We start from the raw sequence: 18,297 nt of genomic DNA, 5'->3' as shown, positions 1-18,297 counted from the left end.
TGGTTATTTTGGGCATAGTGGCATGGAAGTGACTACAAAGACCATGTATAGCCCAGGGCATGAAAACAGTGCCCACCTGTGGTTATTTTGGGCATAGCAACCTGTAGGGACTACAAAGACCATATGTAATAAAGGGCATCCAAAGAGTGCCCTCCTGTGGTTATTTGGGGCATAGTGGCCTGGAAGTGACTACAAAGACCATGTATAGCCCAGGGCATGAAGAGTGCCCTCCTGTGGTTATTTTGGCATAGTGACCTGAAAGTGACTACAAAGACCATGTATAGCCCAGGGCACGAAGAGAGTGCCCTCCTGTGGTTATTTTGTGCACAGTAGATGAAAGGGACTACAAAGAGGGCACTCTTTTTCTGCCCTGGGCTATAGATGGTCTTTGTAGTCCCTTTCGGCCCACTGTGCCCAAAATAACCACAGGAGGGCCCTCTTTTTCTGCCCTGGGCTATAGATGGTCTTTGTAGTCCCTTTCAGGCCACTATGCCGAAAATAACCAGAGGAGGGCACTCTTTTCACGTCCCGTGCAATATAGATGGTCTTTGTAGTGCGTTTCAGGCTGTAATGGGTAAAATAACCACGGCGGCGCATCCTTTTCGTGCCGCGCCCCGGGGTGAGCGGACGGGCACGAGGACTCGTCTGAAACGAGAGAGGTTTCCTGCTTGGCCAGGGGGTTGGACTAGACGACCTCGCCAGGCCCCTTCCAGCTCCGTTATTCTGTTAGTCCCGCCCTCGCGCTCCAGCCGGAGAGCGACGCCTCCAATCACGGCGGGGAAGCTCACAGCCAATCCGGCCCGGCCACGCCCTCTCCCTCGCTACCCGGAAGCTGCGCAGGGAAGCTGGGCCAGCGTGGCTCCCACCGCCGCCCCCGAAGCTCCGCGGCGCCTGCAAGCCCGGCCGGCCGAGGGCAGCGGGTGAGTCCCGGGCCGAGTGGGGCGTCCTTGCAAGAAGCGGGGGGCGGGTAGGAGCCCTTCCGGGATTGGGCAGCCCCGCAAACTCGTGAGAATGGGGAATTGGGTGAGTTTCCTCCTCGGGTTTACACGCATTCTGCCCCGACTCTTGTTGCAAACCTAGGGGGGGGAAAACACGTTGCGTTGTGTTGCAACGCCTGGCATTGCCTTCGTTGGGGGCAGGAACGGGTGCCGTGTCCCCCGGGTGGGAAGCCTAGGTGTCCGACCCAACGCGTGCATCGCCTGCTCGTGTGAACGAACGCGCGGCAGACTCTGGGGACGCCCCGCGAGCGAACGGTCTTCCTTTGCCCGTTAATTAATCCAACCCAGGTTATTAAACGTAGCTGGGGGTCTTCGAGCTTGGCTTGTGGACTTCAACTCCCAGAATTCCTCAGCCAGGCACGCTGGCTGAGGAATTCTGGGAGTTGAAGTCTACAAGTCAAAAGGGCCAAGTTTGAAGACCAACCTAACTTATCTCATCCTACCTAACCTGCTGAATTGGGAGGGACAGTTAGGGAGTGAGCGACACCTGGATAGTTTGATTGACGGCCACAGGTGGAGCTCGGTTGGGAGCAGGTTACCTTTGCAGCAGCTTGCCAGGCAAATGAATTGTAATTTCTTAAAAATAGAATTTTTTAAATATAAAATGGAGGCCGGCAGACTTGGAACATTGGGGAACAATTCCAGGTAAACCGGAAAGATTCCCCTCCATTTTCATGTCATTTTTAGCCGCAGAGACCTGACACCTGGTTCCACTGGATAAAATGGAAGGCTAAAGGGCCATTTTCTATATTGTCCCCTTTTCCTGCTCAGTTTTGAAAGCCCCTGGGTTAAAAATGCAGAAATTAGATTTTTAAAAACCCGTTGTTGTGATTTGTGGACCTGAGAATTTTGAAACGTTTTTGGTGAATTCAGTTTGACCAGATGTTGGAGAGTCCTGGGTGCGAATCTCTCTTGAGTTATTTCATTTATTTTTATTTGTTTAGTCAGCCCAGTGGCTTTGGCAGTTAAATGGGATTCAGAATTCAGGAGAAGCAAGTGGGTAACAAGGCCTCCTCATAATAAATTATTAGAAATAATTTATGAATACATAAAGTTATAAATTCTAAAATAATCCAGGATGTCTCTTGAAGGGCTTTTGCCGTTAATTGATTTTCTTGCATTTATGAAATCTATCTAGCTGCCCATTAGGACTTCTGTTCGTCCTTTCTAGGAAACAAAACCCGTAATGTTTCTCCTCTGAGCAGATGCCACGATATAGCGCTTTTGAAATCTGTAGGGTTTATTAGCATTTTTTAAAAAAATACTTCCTGGCTGGATATGTAGATATATAAACTTAAATTCGTTAAACTCTTCTCTGTTGTGCAGGAAAATAAAGGTCATGGATCTGAGCGTAAAGATCAGCTCTCTCGACTAAAGGAAGGAGATCCCGAATTGTACAAGTTTCTGGGAGAAAATGGGAAGACTTTGCTTAATTTTGATGATTCGGATGAAGAGAAGAACCATCACGTGTTGCCTGAAAAATGAGAGGTAATTGATTTATTTTCAATATAACCGAACATCAGGAATGGCCTGACTGCTGATAATTAGCGCCCTGATGCCAATTAGACTTTATCACATTGTCACTGAAAATGGTGGAACACTGGAAGGAAGTCGCCCATACCTCTCTCCTTCTTTCTCTCCCTATTTCGCTCATTCTTTTTTTTCCTTCCTTTCTCCCTTTTCCTTCCTTCCTTCCAAGGCAGGCTCAGGAATTCTGGGAGTTGAAGTCCTCAGGTCACTAAAGGGCCATTGTTCATTTGGAGAGGGGCCCTTCTCCCCCTCCCCTTTATTTCTAGGATGTGGGTTTTGGAAGCCTCCCCCTTTACAGGGTTGTGCCCCCCATCAAATAAATTGGGGAGGGGGGAATAAAGATTTTCTTCTCCTTGATCCTCCCATCTCCTTTAGAAAAAGCCATCTGCTTTGCTTATTTATTGCTCTACTTATTATTAAAACTTATATTCTGCCCATCTCGCCGTTCCCGTCCTGCCCCCTCCTGAGCTCTGCAGACAATCCATTAATTAGCACTGGACATTAATTAGCACACAGCTGCCCTTTCTGTCCGCCACCCCCACCCCTTGTCCCCAATGAGGTTGGATTGACACCAAGTCTTTCTTTCCTTCTCCAGGAGACGAGAAGGCCGCGCTTCAATGGAGGAAACCTCGGGCAGAGTTGCAACAGCTGGCGCAAGGAGGACCTGGTGGAAGACTTGGATTTTTCCAATGCAGACTGATGGATGGACAGACTGGAGGGTAGGGGGGGCAGGGGTGGGGAAGGGGCTGCATTGTTCCAGCTGGCCCTGAAGCCGAATTTGTGCGCTCGAGGGACAGGCCAGAAAATTGGTCAGCCGGCAGGGGAGCCTTAAAAAGCCTGTGCCCCATGGCTGCAAAAACTGCCTCTTTCGAATAATGTGGGTTCTTAAAACCATCTCAAAATAAAACCTTAAAACCATCTCAAAAAAGAAAAAAGAGGCCGGCCTTCAATGCTGCCCCTTCCTCTTCTGGAGACGCAGAGATGAAGATCAACTTCCCACCGCAGTTGCAGCCGGAACACTTTTACAGACCATTTTCTTTTTTAAAGACTTGGCTCTTTTTTGGACCAAACCCAGCAGGAAGAGCTGGACGGGACAGCACAGTGCATGCTTTGAATCCACCACCACCCCCAATTCCCCCCAATGTTTATTTCTGTATGGGAAGGGAAGGTTTGCGTTGGTTCTCGGCTTGTAAAAACAGCCTGTTGTCGTTTTCTTTCAAAGGCCTGGATCTCTTTGCACTGAAACTGCAGCGGGCAAAACGGCTGCATCCCGATGGAGAAACGTTTTGCCCTGCAGCTTTCACTGCATTGCGACCCACTGCATTGCGACCTTTTTTCACCCCACCTGTGGTGCCCACCGGGAACTGAGACCCACACACTTGTTTTTTGAGGTCACCTGACAGAACAGATCTAGGATAAGGGGATAGCATTGGTCGGGAGGGGATTCCCCCAACTTAGCCAGGATATCTCTGTAATTTGCAAGTTAGGTGAAGGAGTCTTATGTCTTCAGCTTGGCTAAAGAACCGTGTTTTGTGGTTTACGGAGATGTGCTTGAAATGCAAAGTCCCCATAAATCTGAAAACACGGCTGCTCTAGCTTTTTAAACTGGATGGGCGGGTGAAGGCATAACGGCTGTTAGCTTTTGCCTTGGTTAAAGACTACGGATGTCTGGTAGGATTGTGTAGATTCGGGTTGTAGGACAAAGTTGAGGTGTCAGAAGAACTTGGATCAGGGTTTTTTAACCTTAACTTGAAGATGCGTGGACTTCAAATTCCAGAACTCTTGAGTGTTGAAACCCACACATCTTGCTAAGGGGGAGAAACCCTGATCTCCACGGTCATGTAAACCCACCAGGTATGTCAAGAACTGAACTCTTGCTTTCGGAAAGCCAAACGGCTCTTGGAAGGCTGGACTTCAGTTCCCAGAAATCGGCAGCTTTTAGAACACTTTGGGAGTTAAAGCTTGCCCATTGAAAGATGCAAATTTCAAAGGGATGAGTTTTAGCTCCCGGAAATCTTAGCAATCCTAGGCTAGATAAGTTTTAAGGATTGAGGTCCCCTTCCCACCCACCCGCCCCCCAATTCCCAAGGACACCAGATGGCTGCGACTTAATTTCCAGCCGTCTCCAGCACATGGACTTTACTCTGATCTCCAGGGTCATGTAAACCCACCAGCTAGGTCAAGAACTGAACTCTTGCTTTCAGAAAGCCAAACGGCTCTTGTAAGGCTGGACCTCAGTTCCCAGAAATCGGCAGCTTTTAAAACACTGGGAGTTAAAGCTTGCCCATTGAAAGATGCAAATTTCAAAGGGATGAGTTTTAACTCCCGGAATTAATTTAATTTAGCTCCTGCGACTTAATTTCCAGGAGTCTCCAGCACATGGACTGGAGAATTCTGGAAACTGAGCTAATCTTGGAGATGGCTCCATGCTGTCTCTTGGTGGGGCGTCCCAGTTCTGAATTCTAGGACTTGGGGAGTCTGCCAATCGGAGACAAATCCCATGAAAGGTAAGTGGTGAGTCTCCAACTCTTAATTCTGTTAGGAATTCTGGAGCTTGCACTCCACCAATCCAGGAGACAGGTCAATGTCCTGTGGACGATGGGTCTCCAATTCTTCTGAATTCTGGGACTTGGGAGTCTTCCATCACAGAGGGCATAGGATACCCTAGTTCCTACAATACCAGATGGGTGCCATTCAATCTCTGGTGTTTTCCAGCACGCAGACTGGAGAATTCTGGGAATTGAAGTTCAATCTTGGAGGTAGAAGTCCCAGGTCTTCTAGGTGGGCTTCCACAGGATTCTGCTAAAAATTCTTACACCAAGGAAACGCGACATCTGAATGGGAAACCTTCAATTCCCAGAACTCTGCAACCTTGGGGTGTAGAGTTACGGGGAATGAAGTTAACTTCCCATCCAGATGGGAGGGCAAACAGATGGAAGGTAAACGGGTGGAACCCAGACTTCTCCAGTTTATGTCTGTATTCTGGGAATTTTAAAGTCCAACATAGAATTTCTAATAGAGCTTTGGCCCCCAGAATGCTTGGCAACGTAGCTGGATAATTCTGGGAAATAAGATCATCCATGTTGGGGTGTGTCATTCTCCACACTTAGACGTTTTGGGGCTGAGGTCCACTTATTTGGGATGCGCAGAACTTGGGTTCCTTTGAGCTGTGAGATTGCAAATCCCCACAGCTACAAATGTACAGGAATTGAAGTTCTTTAAGCCATTCCCACCCACCCCCCAGAAATGGGTGCACCTCAGCCCTGAAGCCTTGGGGGTCTCCGGTAGGTCTCAGCCTTGGCAGGCTTAAGGATGGGTGGACTTCAGCCTTAGTTGAAAGTCTACCCAACTTAAAACTTGTCAAAGTTGAGAAAAGTTGTTGTAGAACCTCAACCCCGCCCCAATCTCCCCAGCAACTAGACAGGTGAGCCAGAAAACAGGTGTGTCTTGAGGTAAGTCTGCAGTTCCTCCCTTGGTCTAAGTAGACATGCACAATGTGTCCAAAACAGGGGCTTCTTGGCTCCAAGACCTCGGCACTTAATTTCAATAATACACTTGTGCATGCCTACTTGTAGCAAGGGCTGCACAGAGGGCGCAAGCTCTGTGCATGGTGGGTCCTGCCCTGGAAGGCTGGAGGGGGGTGGAAAAAGGGTCAGGGGCCAGCCCTGGTCCAAGGGGGGCTGGCGAGGAGGCCCTGGGGAGGTCTGGGGCGTCCAAGCCCCCTGGGGCAGCCTCAGGCATCCCAGGGCCTCTCTTGCCAGCTCCTCTTGCGCCACGGTTGAAGTCGAGGGTCTTGGTGGGGGCTGGGGGAAGCTGAGAGGTCGGGGCAGGGCGGAGGGCGGCTGCCAAGGTCCTTGGCTCTGGGGGGGGGGCATTTTGCCCACTTCAAGCCAAAGACATTGGCAAGCTGCTCTCTCTGTGCCCCCCCCTCCTGAGCCTCCCTCAGCCCCCACCAATGCCTTTGGCTTCAATCCTGGCCTAGAGGGGGCCTTGGGGGGGGGAGGGGAGGTCCTGGGAGGGGGGGGAACTTCCCCCCTCCTCCCAGGATCTCCTCTTCCCCCCCCCAGGCCCCCTCTAGGCCAGGATTGAAGCCAAAGGGGTGGGGGAGGGAGGTGGGGGGTGGGTTGGGGGGAGGGGGTGGGTTGGGGGGTGGGTGGGGAGGGGGGAGGGTGTGGGTGGGAGGGTGGGGAACCAGAGGGGGGGTGTACTTCTTGTTTTCTTGACCTCTAATAAAAATTGTGAAAAGTGCAGCATCCCGCCTCTTTCTTTCCCCTCCCACCCGCCCACCCTCCCCCCCCACCCACCCTCCCCCCACCCCACCCTCCCCCCCATTTCCCTCCCTCCTCTTGGTTCCCCTCCCCATCTTTGGCCTCAAGGGGTGCCCGAGGTAGGGAGGGGCAGGCCCTGGGTGCCCCCCCAGGCCTGCCAGGGTGGATGGGGCATCTTCCCAGGGCTCCCCTCCTCTTCCCCTCCCTCCCTCCACCCCAGGAGGGCTGCTGGGGGCTAGGCGGAGGTGGGGAGAGCCCTGGAAGGAGGTTGGAGGCTGGGGGGGGGGTCTCCTTGCCAAACACCCCATCTCTTCCCTTCCCAGCTCCCTTGGTGCCATCTGGCAGGCACCCCGTGGGTGGCAAAGACTCAGGAGGGAAAGGGAGGCCCGGGAGGGGGGAGGAATGGGCAGGCTCTCCCCAACATTTAAAGGGAGGAGTTTGTGCCTGCCGATGCCCCCCCTTCACCCCAGGGCCTCCCATTCCCTCCTTTGCCCGTGCCTGCACCCGTGGCACCAGGGGAGTTGGGAAGGGGAGAGGAAGGGGCGTTGGCAAGGAGCCCTGGCAAGGAGCCACCCCGTCAGCCTCCAACCTCCTTCCAGGGCTCCCCCCACCTCCGCCTAGCCCCCAGCAGCCCTCCTGGGGTGGAGGGAGGGAGGGGAAGAGGAGGGGAGCCCTGGGGAGATGCCCCATCCACCCTGGCAGGCCTGGGGGGGCACCCAGGGCCTGCCCCTCCCTACCTCGGGCACCCCTTGGGGCCAAAGATGGGGGGGCCAAGAGGAGGGAGGGAAATGCAGGTGCTGGGAAGATTGGGAGGGGGCAGGCAGGCCAGGTGGTTGGAGGGCTGAGTCTGCCTCTCTAAGCCCCTGGCCTGCCTGTCCCCCCTCCTCCTTCCCAGCACCTGTACCCTCCACCCCCAACTTACCTGTTCTTACCTGTTCTCCGTGTCCTTTGCCGTCTGGTGGGGTTCCCACAGCCGGTACCATCCCATACTTACCCGCTTTGGTCTAAGCTGGCTCAGACCAAGTAACCTGGGCTGTGTGTACCCACCGCCCTCTCCCCCAACTTTAATGTTCCCTGTCCCCAGGAATCTAAGTTGTGAAGGACGCAGCCCGACCCGTACCTGTTTTTATAAACTGAGTGAACTCTTCATTTTTATTATTTCAATTGCTTTGCTGGAAAGCCTTAATTTTAAAGTGATGGATACTTTGACATGAAGCTAAGGTCCTACTGAGCTATCTTGGCTTAAGTGTGGTTTCTGTTCAAAATGCACTAAGGGAGGGAGAAAAAAAGACTGCAGGGGTGTTTTAAAAGTTTAGCCCCTGCATTCTTTTTTCCACCCAAGTGGCCAAGCACACAAACACACACACACACAGAGGTTGAAAGCTGGCAAGGGCTCCATGTTAACTCCTGGGTGTGGATACCAGGGAAAATGTGCAATTCCATATCCTCACCCAGGCTGCCCTGCCTTTTTTAAAAAATCAAACATTGCATTCTTTGTGCACAAAAGCCAATTAAAATGGAGCATATCTCTGTGTTGTATGCGCACACAGACACACAGAGGAGAATGTAGCTCAGGGTTGAACTCAAGTCCCTGGTGCTCTCCGAGTTTGGTTTTCTTGCAGACGTTTCATTATCCAACTAGGTAACGTCATCCATGCACTAAAGAGGTTACCTAGTTGGGTAATGAAACATCTCCAAGGCAACAACCTCAGAGGATACCAAGACACACACACTCTCTCTCTCTCTCATACACACAAAAACACACACACAAAAGTTGGTTGAGAGCTGGCAAGGGCTCCATGTTAACTCCTGGGTGTGGATACCAGGGAAAATGTGAAATTCCATATCCTCACCCAGGCTGCCCTGCCTTTTTTAAAAAAACCAAACCCTGCGTTCTTTGTGCACAAAAGCCAATTAAAATGGAGAATATCTCTGTGTTGTATGCGCACACACAAAGACACAGAGGAGAATGTAGCTCAGGGTTGAACTCAAGCCCCTGGTGCTCTCAGAGTTTGGTTTTCTTGCAGACGTTTCGTTACCCAACTGGGTAACCTCATCCATGCACTAATGAGGTTACCTACTTGGGTAATGAAATGTCTGCAAGGCAGCAACCTCAGAGGGCACCAAGACACACAGTCTCAGTCTCAAACACACACACACACACACACACACACACACACACACACACAAACATTCTTTGAAAGCTGGCAAGGGCTCCATATTAAGTCCTGGGTGTGGATACCAGGGAAAATGTGCAATTCCATATCCTCACCCAGGCTGCCCTGCCTTTTTTAAAAACCAAACCCTGCATTCTTTGTGCACAAAAGCCAATTAAAATGGAGCATAGCTCTGTGTTGTATGTGCACACACACACACATACACAAAGGAGAATGTAGCTCAGGGTTGAACTCAAGTCCCTGGTGCTCTCCGAGTTTGGTTTTCTTGCAGACGTTTCGTTATCCAACTAGGTAACGTCATCCATGCACTAATGAGGTTACCGAGTTGGGTAATGAAATGTCTCCAAGGCAGCAACCTCAGAGAGCACCAAGACACACACACACACACACACACACACACACACTCTCTCTCTCTCTCTTTGAATGCTGGCAAGGGCTCCATGTTAACTCCTGGGTGTGGATACCAGGGAAAATGTGCAATTCCATATCCTCACCCAGGCTGTCCTGCCTTTTTTAAAAAAACCAAGCATTGCATTCTTTGTGCACAAAAGCCAATTAAAATGGAGAATATCTCTGTGTTGTATGCACACACACACAGACACAGAGGAGAATGTAGCTCAGGGTTGAACTCAAGTCCCTGGTGCTCTCCGAGTTTGGTTTTCTTGCAGACGTTTCGTTATCCAACTAGGTAACCTCATCCATGCACTAATGAGGTTACCTACTTGGGTAATGAAATGTCTGCAAGGCAGCAACCTCAGAGGGCACCAAGACACACAGTCTCAGTCTCAAACACACACACACACACACACACACACACACACACACACAAACATTCTTTGAAAGCTGGCAAGGGCTCCATATTAAGTCCTGGGTGTGGATACCAGGGAAAATGTGCAATTCCATATCCTCACCCAGGCTGCCCTGCCTTTTTTAAAAACCAAACCCTGCATTCTTTGTGCACAAAAGCCAATTAAAATGGAGCATAGCTCTGTGTTGTATGTGCACACACACACACATACACAAAGGAGAATGTAGCTCAGGGTTGAACTCAAGTCCCTGGTGCTCTCCGAGTTTGGTTTTCTTGCAGACGTTTCGTTATCCAACTAGGTAACGTCATCCATGCACTAATGAGGTTACCGAGTTGGGTAATGAAATGTCTCCAAGGCAGCAACCTCAGAGAGCACCAAGACACACACACACACACACACACACACACACACACACACACACACACACTCTCTCTCTCTCTCTCTTTGAATGCTGGCAAGGGCTCCATGTTAACTCCTGGGTGTGGATACCAGGGAAAATGTGCAATTCCATATCCTCACCCAGGCTGTCCTGCCTTTTTTAAAAAAACCAAGCATTGCATTCTTTGTGCACAAAAGCCAATTAAAATGGAGAATATCTCTGTGTTGTATGCACACACACACAGACACAGAGGAGAATGTAGCTCAGGGTTGAACTCAAGTCCCTGGTGCTCTCCGAGTTTGGTTTTCTTGCAGACGTTTTGTTACCCAACTAGGTAACGTCATCCATGCACTAAAGAGGTTACCTAGTTGGGTAACGAAACGTCTGCAAGGCAGCAACCTCAGAGGGCATTAAGAGACACAGTCTCAGTCTCAAACACACACACACACACATCCAGAAGGGAAGCACTGGGATCCCCCCCAAGTACAATATCCTACCTGTTTGTTTCTGTCTTTTTCCTAACAACTCCCTGGGCAGGTAATCTGCTGCTTCTGGGCTTCTAAGGAGCAAATGCCTAGAAAGGGCAGGATGGGGACAAGCAATAAAAGCAACACGATGCACACCAAAGATAGAAACAGAAAGTCAAAGAAAAAGAAAGAAGGTAATCCACAGGACTGGCTGTGTCGTATCATCCAAAAAATAAAAAATAAACATGGAGCGGAGTTCAGACGCTGGATCGCTTCGTCTTTGGTATTACTTCAAAAGCTGCCTTCCGGTGGAGGGTGGGCGAAGCTCCGCGGGAGGCGGGTTGCAATCCGTGGGTCGCAGGGCGGGCGGGTGGAGTGGGAAAGCCACCGGGAAGCTGGCCATATACAACACCCGGCCCACCCTCTTGGCTACCTGGAGAAAAAACAGCAAGGAAAGGGGAAATGAGGCACCCGCACACAGCAGCATCAAGAGGCATTAAAAACGGGTGGATGTTTCGATTTTGACAAGCAAAATGCACGGGCAAGAAGTCAGATTCACTTAAGAACTGTGGCAAGAACAGCGATAAAATGGGGCAAAACTCAAATGTGTCACAACAAATGTTGAGAACTATCACAAATGTTGAGAGCTATCTCTGTTTACCGGAAGGAAAGCCTGTATCCTACCTAGCCTGTTCCATCAGCTGCCTGTCTACGTTCAGGGACCTGGCTTTTCTTCCTTTGGAGCCGCACCGGAAAATGGGATTTCTCCCACTTTGCCAGGCCAGCTGAAAGCCCGGAAGCCAAGTTCCCCAGCCTTAAGGCTCCTGCCAACCTGGGCAAGAGATTCCCTCCTCCGCGATGCCACCCGGGGTTTTAAGCTGCACTTTCTCTGGGCGCCCTTCTCACGTTTGGAAGACCGTCTGGCTGCTTCCTAGTTTTTGCATTCTGTCGGGTTTCATTCGCGTGGCCGGAGAAAGATAAAACAATAAAGAAACCCAAAGAGTTAAACTGGGTTGAACTTCGGGGCTCAATATAAACAAACCCTAAAAAACCCCTAAACTTCCTCGGTTTACGATCCCTGGTTGACGGCTCAGCCCAGGGAGGGCAAACCAGCCTCTTTCCCCCTCGGCAACTCCGCCTGTGCCGAGGGGGAAGGACCCAAGCCAGGATTTGAACTCCGAACCCACCAGGGAGCCCCCTCGTCCCCCCGGCAGGAGAGGCGGAGGGAAGCCCGGCCGGCAAAGCCACACGTGTCCGGCTTCCCCTCTCAGGAGCCCCGCCGGCTGCGTTCGCACGACCTGCCCGACCCGGGTCCGGGATTCCCCGCTTTTCGCTCGGCCCCAACGCCCCCCTCCCCCCCACCCCGTTGCTAGGGCAGCTCAGGAGGACCAGCACCATGGGGCCGGTAGTCCGGCACTCCGTCACGAAGGGCCTCCCGGAGCTCACCTCCTTTGCCGGGCTCGGGTCCCCCGACGCGGCTCCCCGACTGCGGCCTCCGCGACGCCGCAAAATGGCCGCCCAGGCCAGGCCCAACTGGAGAACGGCTGCCCTGCTCCGCCCACTTCCGGTTGCCGACGGAGGGAGGGAAGGATGGGCACTTCCGGGAGGGCTCGCGAAGGCGCTACGCCCAAAAAGGCCACTGGAGGGCAGAGTTTCACGCCCTGGGCTATAGATGGTCTTAGAAGCCCCTTTCTGGCCGCTACTTCCAAAAGAACCACAGGAGGGCGCTGTTTCATGGCTGGGCTATGTAAAGCCTTTGTAGCCCCTTTCAGTTCACTGTGCACCCCGGCAGCATAGCGCAGAAAAGAGGACGGGAAAAAGAAGAGAACGGTGCTGCCCATGGACAGGAAGTTGATGACGGCCATAATGGGAAGGTCGTTGTCAAAGGCACTGGCGGACGACCGTAGCGTAGAGGACTGACAGGAAGTCCGCCATGGCGAGAAGGTCGCTGAGAAAGGAAGTTGGCACGGAAGACTAAGAAGAACGGACAGGAAGTCAGCCATAATAGGAGGGTCGATTCCAAATAAACCGGAGGATGGCCTATTTGTACGGACAGGAAGTCCGCCATTTCGAAAAGGTCTCTGTGAAAGGGGACGCTCTGCGCTTTGTCGCTTCGCTTCTCTGTGTCCCGATCTAGGCAAAAGGCCTACTATGGTTCCCATGTTAACGCTATGGGACGGGGAACCGTGCCATCCTGTGGCCAAACCGAGTATTGCAGCCGCCGCATTTTAAGGTTATTATTCTCTATCTTTATTATTAGCGCCTTATTAATACTAATAGGGCGACGGGTGGGTCACAGGCGCAGAATAAAATGCCCTAATATTAATAAGCTTTTATTAATAAAGAATAATAATCTTAAAACGCCATTTAAAAGGTTTTTCTTTTGTTGGCTGCTACATCGGCTTGGACCACAGGAGGGCACTGTTTTCGGTCCCTTAGCGATAGCGGCATTGAGGCCGTCGGAAAGGCCCAATGTTAATGCTATGGGACGGAAGCCTGCCATCCTGTGGTCAAAGCGCGAATTGCGTCCGCCAAAAGAAATAAAGCTTTTTAATAGCGTTTTAAATCTACGGACTACAACTTGTTGATCGGACGTGAAGTCCGCCTGGCCCAGAACGGCGCCGCGAAAGGAAGTTGGAGGATGACTAAGAAGAACGGACAGGAAGTCGGCCATGATGGAAAGGTCGTTTTTCCAATGACCCTGGGGGACGGCATTTTTGATGTGACAGGAAGTCGGCCATATCGAGAAGGTCTATGTGAAAGGGGACGCTCTGCGCTTTGTTGCTTCTTTTCTGTGTCGATCTAGGCAAAAGGCCTACTATGGTCCCCGTGTTAACGCTATGGGACGGGGAAACGTGCCATCCTGTGGCCAAACGGAATATTGCGGCCGCCGCATTTTAAGGTTATTATTCTTTATCTTTATTATTAAGCGCCTTATTAATATTAATAGGGCGGCGGGTGGGTCACAGGCGCAGAATAAAATGCCCTAATATTAATAAGCTTTTATTAATAAAGAATAATAACCTTAAAACGCCATTTAAAAGGTTTTTCTTTTGTTGGCTGCTACGCCGGCTTGGACCACAGGAGGGCACTGTTTTCGGTCCCTTAGCGATAGCGGCATTGAGGCCGTCGAAAAGACCTCCGTGCTAATGCTATGGGACGGAAGCCTGCCATCCTGTGGTCAAATCGGGAATTGCGGCCGCCAAAAGAAATAAAGCTTTTTAATAGCGTTTTAAATCTACGGACTCTAACTTGTTGATCGGACGTGAAGTCCGCCGGGCCCAGAACGTCGCCGCGAAAGGAAGTTGGCGGATGACTAAGAAGAACGGACAGGAAGTCGGCCATGACGGAGAGGTCCATGGGAACGACGGATATCGACGGACAGGAAATTCGCCTGGCCGAGAAGGTCTCTCGGAGATTACACGTGATGAACGAGACGGCAGACATGCGCACAAGTCCGACGGAAGCGGCTCGTCCCTTTGGGAGAAGCGTAGAGCGGGGACGCTTCGGCGACGCTCTGCGCTTTCGCGCTTCGCTTCTCGGTGTCCCATCCTCGGCAAAAGGCCTACGGGGGATTCAATACTAATGCGATGGGACGGAAAGCGCGCCCTCCCGTGGTCGAACCGGGTATTGCGACCGCCAAAAAGAAATACACCTTTTAAATAGGATTTTAAGGTTATTATTCTCCATCTTTATTCTTAACACCTTATTCTTAAATATGTTAATATTATTTTGTTAACATTAACGCATTATTAATATTAATAGGGCGACAGATGGCCATTTGGCTGAGATGCAGGCGCAGAATTAAACAACCTAGCATTAAAAAGGTTTTACTAATAAAGAATAATCATCTTAAAATGCCATTTAAAAGATTTATTTCTTTTGGTGGCTGCCAGACCTAGCTTCAATAGATACAGAATAATAATCTTAACATCATATTAAAAGGGCTTATTTCCTGTTGTGGCTGCGATTCCTTCTTTAAGCGCAGGACTCTCACTCTAGGACTGCTTGCCCCAAACGCTGGCCTCCCTTCCTGTGTGGCTAGAGAAGCAGAACGTCTTTGGCTGCTTGCAGAAGAGTTGGGACGAAAAGACGGCATGTAAAGGAACATCACAAATCAATCACAACTGTCTATTAAGTCTGTCAGCTCACCCGGAATAGGCAAAGTGTAGAATATTCCAAAGCTCTTCCACTGGGTTGTGGCGGTTCAAGTTGCTTGCGGAAATTGTGCAGAGATGCTTTGTGCCTGTTAGAATCCCCTCGGTTGTATCAGGATGTAATTATAATTCCATATTGGCTAAATTTGCAGCCCTGTTGCCCTGGCCTTGCCCCCACCCCAACTTAAAGACGAGACACCTGGGCTTGCAGACGCTGTGGCCTCTTACGAGCAGGGATATACGTAGGTTTCATTCAACTTACTTTGGGTTTATGTTAAAATCATTAAAATTGCAGTTTCCTTCCTAGAGGCAACTGCCCCAAAACAGCCACTTTGTTTAGCATTTCCTATCCGAGCCCGCAGATCCCTTTATCTCCTTTTCGGATTCATTCCTGCACTCGATAGGCGGCCAAACTGTTGGGGTGAAGAGATGCAGACTGAAAGCAGGGCTTCAGCAGGAGCAGCCCAGGGCTGCAAAACCAATTGGATTTCCTTTTCCGCCTTTTCCCACAAGATTGCATGCACAACTCCTGACCCTTTGTGTGTAGCTGGATTGTTTCCCTGCATCCGGGTGCACTGTGCGATGGGAAGAGGCTTTGGGGATCTCTGCACTGCATGTACCCTCCTGTTGCCCCAACCGAGTGCCAGTCGGAGGTAGCCCGATGCTGAACGGGGGTGGTTTGGGTCATCGGGACTTCTTCATCCCCAATTTTGCCTCACTGAAATGACACCCCAAACTTTGCTGGGGCTTGGGCAGCATCTCGTTTTAACAAAATACTGTTACAGGAAAGATGTTTCAGTGTAACAGTTGAATTCATCGCTGGATAGAGAGACTGTCCAGAGGCTCCAAAATGACCCGGTGAACACGCAGAGGGGACTCGGATCCCTCCTGGAAGAACTGCTCTGGAGTTACGGGGTAGCCACCGAATAGGGTGTGAGGGCCAAGAATCGACCAGGGTGTCCTCTGAGGGCTGGCAAAGCCACCTTGACCAGCGGTGGCCACGCTTCAGGAGAGGCCCAACAAAGTGTCTTTAGGGCTGTAGGGCCCACCTCTGGTTGCCGTGGCTTAGAAAGCCCCACCCCCATCCTGGCTATATGTGATGGCCCTGCAACTCCAAAACTGTCACCAGGCCTGAGGCGTTGCCTCCGTTGACAAGCAGATAGGCAGGGAGAAGCCCCCTTACGCTGCAGCCCCACATGTCCTAACTTGGGCTAGGTGGGCTGAACTGAGCGTGCACCGCCTTTGGACAAAGTTCTACAAAGTTAGATGGACGGCAAACAAATTAATAAATTCCGTGAGTTCCAACTACTCGTCTCCCCCGTTTTATCCATACTTTCAATGATAAACCTATAAGGCACTGATATGTTATATACATTTTCCAAATAAATTATATTTATTTTTATATCAATTTATATATGTTTGTGTGTGTGTATTGTTTTTAAATAAAATGTACACAATTTATTTCAATTAGATATTTAATATTCAGTGTATATTAATATAGATATCTCTAAGGAATATCGTTTAGAAACATCAAACGTAAACATAAACACCTAGATGCAAACAAAGTTATTACTAAAAGCCAACATGGGTTTGTCAAAAACATCACGCCATACAAATCTTATTACATTCTTTGACCGAGTGACAAAATTAGTGGACCAGAGGAATGCTGTGGATATAATTTACTTGGACTTCAGTAAAGCATTTGATAAAAATAGACCACAAACTACTACTTGATAAGATAGAAAAATGTGGGTTAGACAGCATCACCACTAGATGGATTCGCAGCTGGCTGACAGGCCATACTCGGCGTGTGGTCCTCAATGGAACGGCATCTACATGGAAGGAAGTGTGTAGTGGGCTGCCCCAGGGCTCTGTCCTGGGCCCAGTGCTCTTCAACATCTTCATCAACGATTTGGATGAGGGGATAGATGGGGAAACCCATCAAATATGCAGACGACACCAAGCCGGAGGAATAGCCAACACTCCAGAAGATAGGCTTAAGATAATATATCTGGACAGACTTAAACACTGGGCGCTATCTAACAAAATGAAATTCAATGGTGAAAAAAGAAAGGTTGTACATTTAGGCAGGAAAAACCAAATGCAGAGATACAGTATAGGTGGCACCTTGCTCAACAGTAGTTAGAGACAGATCTTGGAGACCTAGTGCACAATCACTTAAATATGAGCGAGCCGTGTGCTGCAGCCGCCAAAAAAGCCAACACAGCGCTAGGCTGCATTAACAGAGGGACAGAATTAAGATCACGTGAAGTATTAATATCTATTTACAAGGCCTTGGTAAGGCCACACTTGGAATATTGCATCCAGTTTTGGTTACCACGATGTAAAAAACATGTTGAGACTGTAGAAAGAGTGCGGACTGGAGGCTAAAACGTATAAGGAAAGGTTGCTGGAATTGGGTATGTCCAGTATAATGAAGAGAAGGGTGAGGGGTGACGTGATAGCAGCCTTCTAATATCTCAGGGGCTGCCCCAAAGAAGAGGCAGTCAAGCTATTCTCCAAAGCGCCTGAAGGCAGGACGAGAAGCAACGGATGGAAACTAACCAAAGGGGGAAGTAACTTACAACTAAGGAGAAATTTCCTGACAGTGACAATAATTATTTATTTATTTATTTATTTATTAGTTTTTATAAACCGCCCTTCTCCCGAGGGACTCGGGGCGGTGTACAGAGGAAGGACGAAGAATACAGACCGAACAATAAAATAATAAGAAACACTAATGAACACAAACTGGGACCCCAATTAACGCTATCATGCCAGGCCAGCCTGCTGGAACAAAAAAGTTTTTAAGTCGCGACGGAAGGTACGGAGGTCAGGGGCCATCCGGATTTCGGTAGGTAAGGTGTTCCAGAGGGCTGGCGCACCCACTGAGAATGCCCTCCCCCTGGGGGCCACCAGCCGACATTCCTTGAGCGGTGGCACCCTGAGGAGGCCCTCTCTGTGGGAGCGCACAGGACGGTGGGGTGCTGACATCGGCAGAAGGTGCTCCCGTAGGTAGTCCGGACCCATGCCATGTAGGGCTCTGAATGTCATTGTTAGCACCTTGAACTTCACACGGAAGGCAACCGGAAGCCAGTGCAGCGCACGGAGGAGAGGTGTGATATGGGAGTATCGGGAGGCTCCCAAGAGTGTCCGTGCCGCCGCACTTTGCACCAGTTGAAGCTTCCGAGTGGATCTCAAGGGCAGCCCCATGTAGAGAGCGTTACAATAGTCTAGGCGAGATGTCACAAGGGCATGGGTGACTGTACGTAAGGAATCCAGGTCTAGATAAGGCCGTAGTTGGCGAACTAGTCGAACCCGGGAGAAGGCCCCCTTGGTCACGGCTCCAATGTGGTCTTCCAGGGAGAGCTGCGAGTCTAGGAGGACACCCAGGTTGCGGGCCCTATCAGCAGGGGGAAGTAACTTGTCCCCAATGTTAAGCAGTGGGACGTTCTGAATCTCCTGGCTTGCCGGTACGTACAGCCATTCAGTCTTGTCCGGGTTCAGTTTAA

The 18,297-nt window shown here is 50.4% G+C and overlaps 1 long non-coding RNA gene across 1 annotated transcript; it reads left to right on the top strand.

The window, feature by feature from the left end:
* Positions 1-818: 818 nt before the first annotated feature.
* Positions 819-6,518, top strand: LOC310647890. The gene is made up of 3 exons (XR_014493973.1): positions 819-920; positions 2,325-2,486; positions 3,124-6,518. It is a non-coding gene; the product is annotated as an uncharacterized lncRNA (long non-coding RNA).
* The last annotated feature ends 11,779 nt before the right edge of the window (positions 6,519-18,297 follow it).

The sequence above is a fragment of the Vipera ursinii genome (genome assembly GCF_947247035.1).
Source record: "Vipera ursinii genome assembly, chromosome: 17".
Classification (NCBI taxonomy): domain Eukaryota; kingdom Metazoa; phylum Chordata; class Lepidosauria; order Squamata; family Viperidae; genus Vipera; species Vipera ursinii.
Note: the sequence above shows the minus strand (reverse complement) of the source record. Positions and strands in the feature narration are given on the sequence as shown.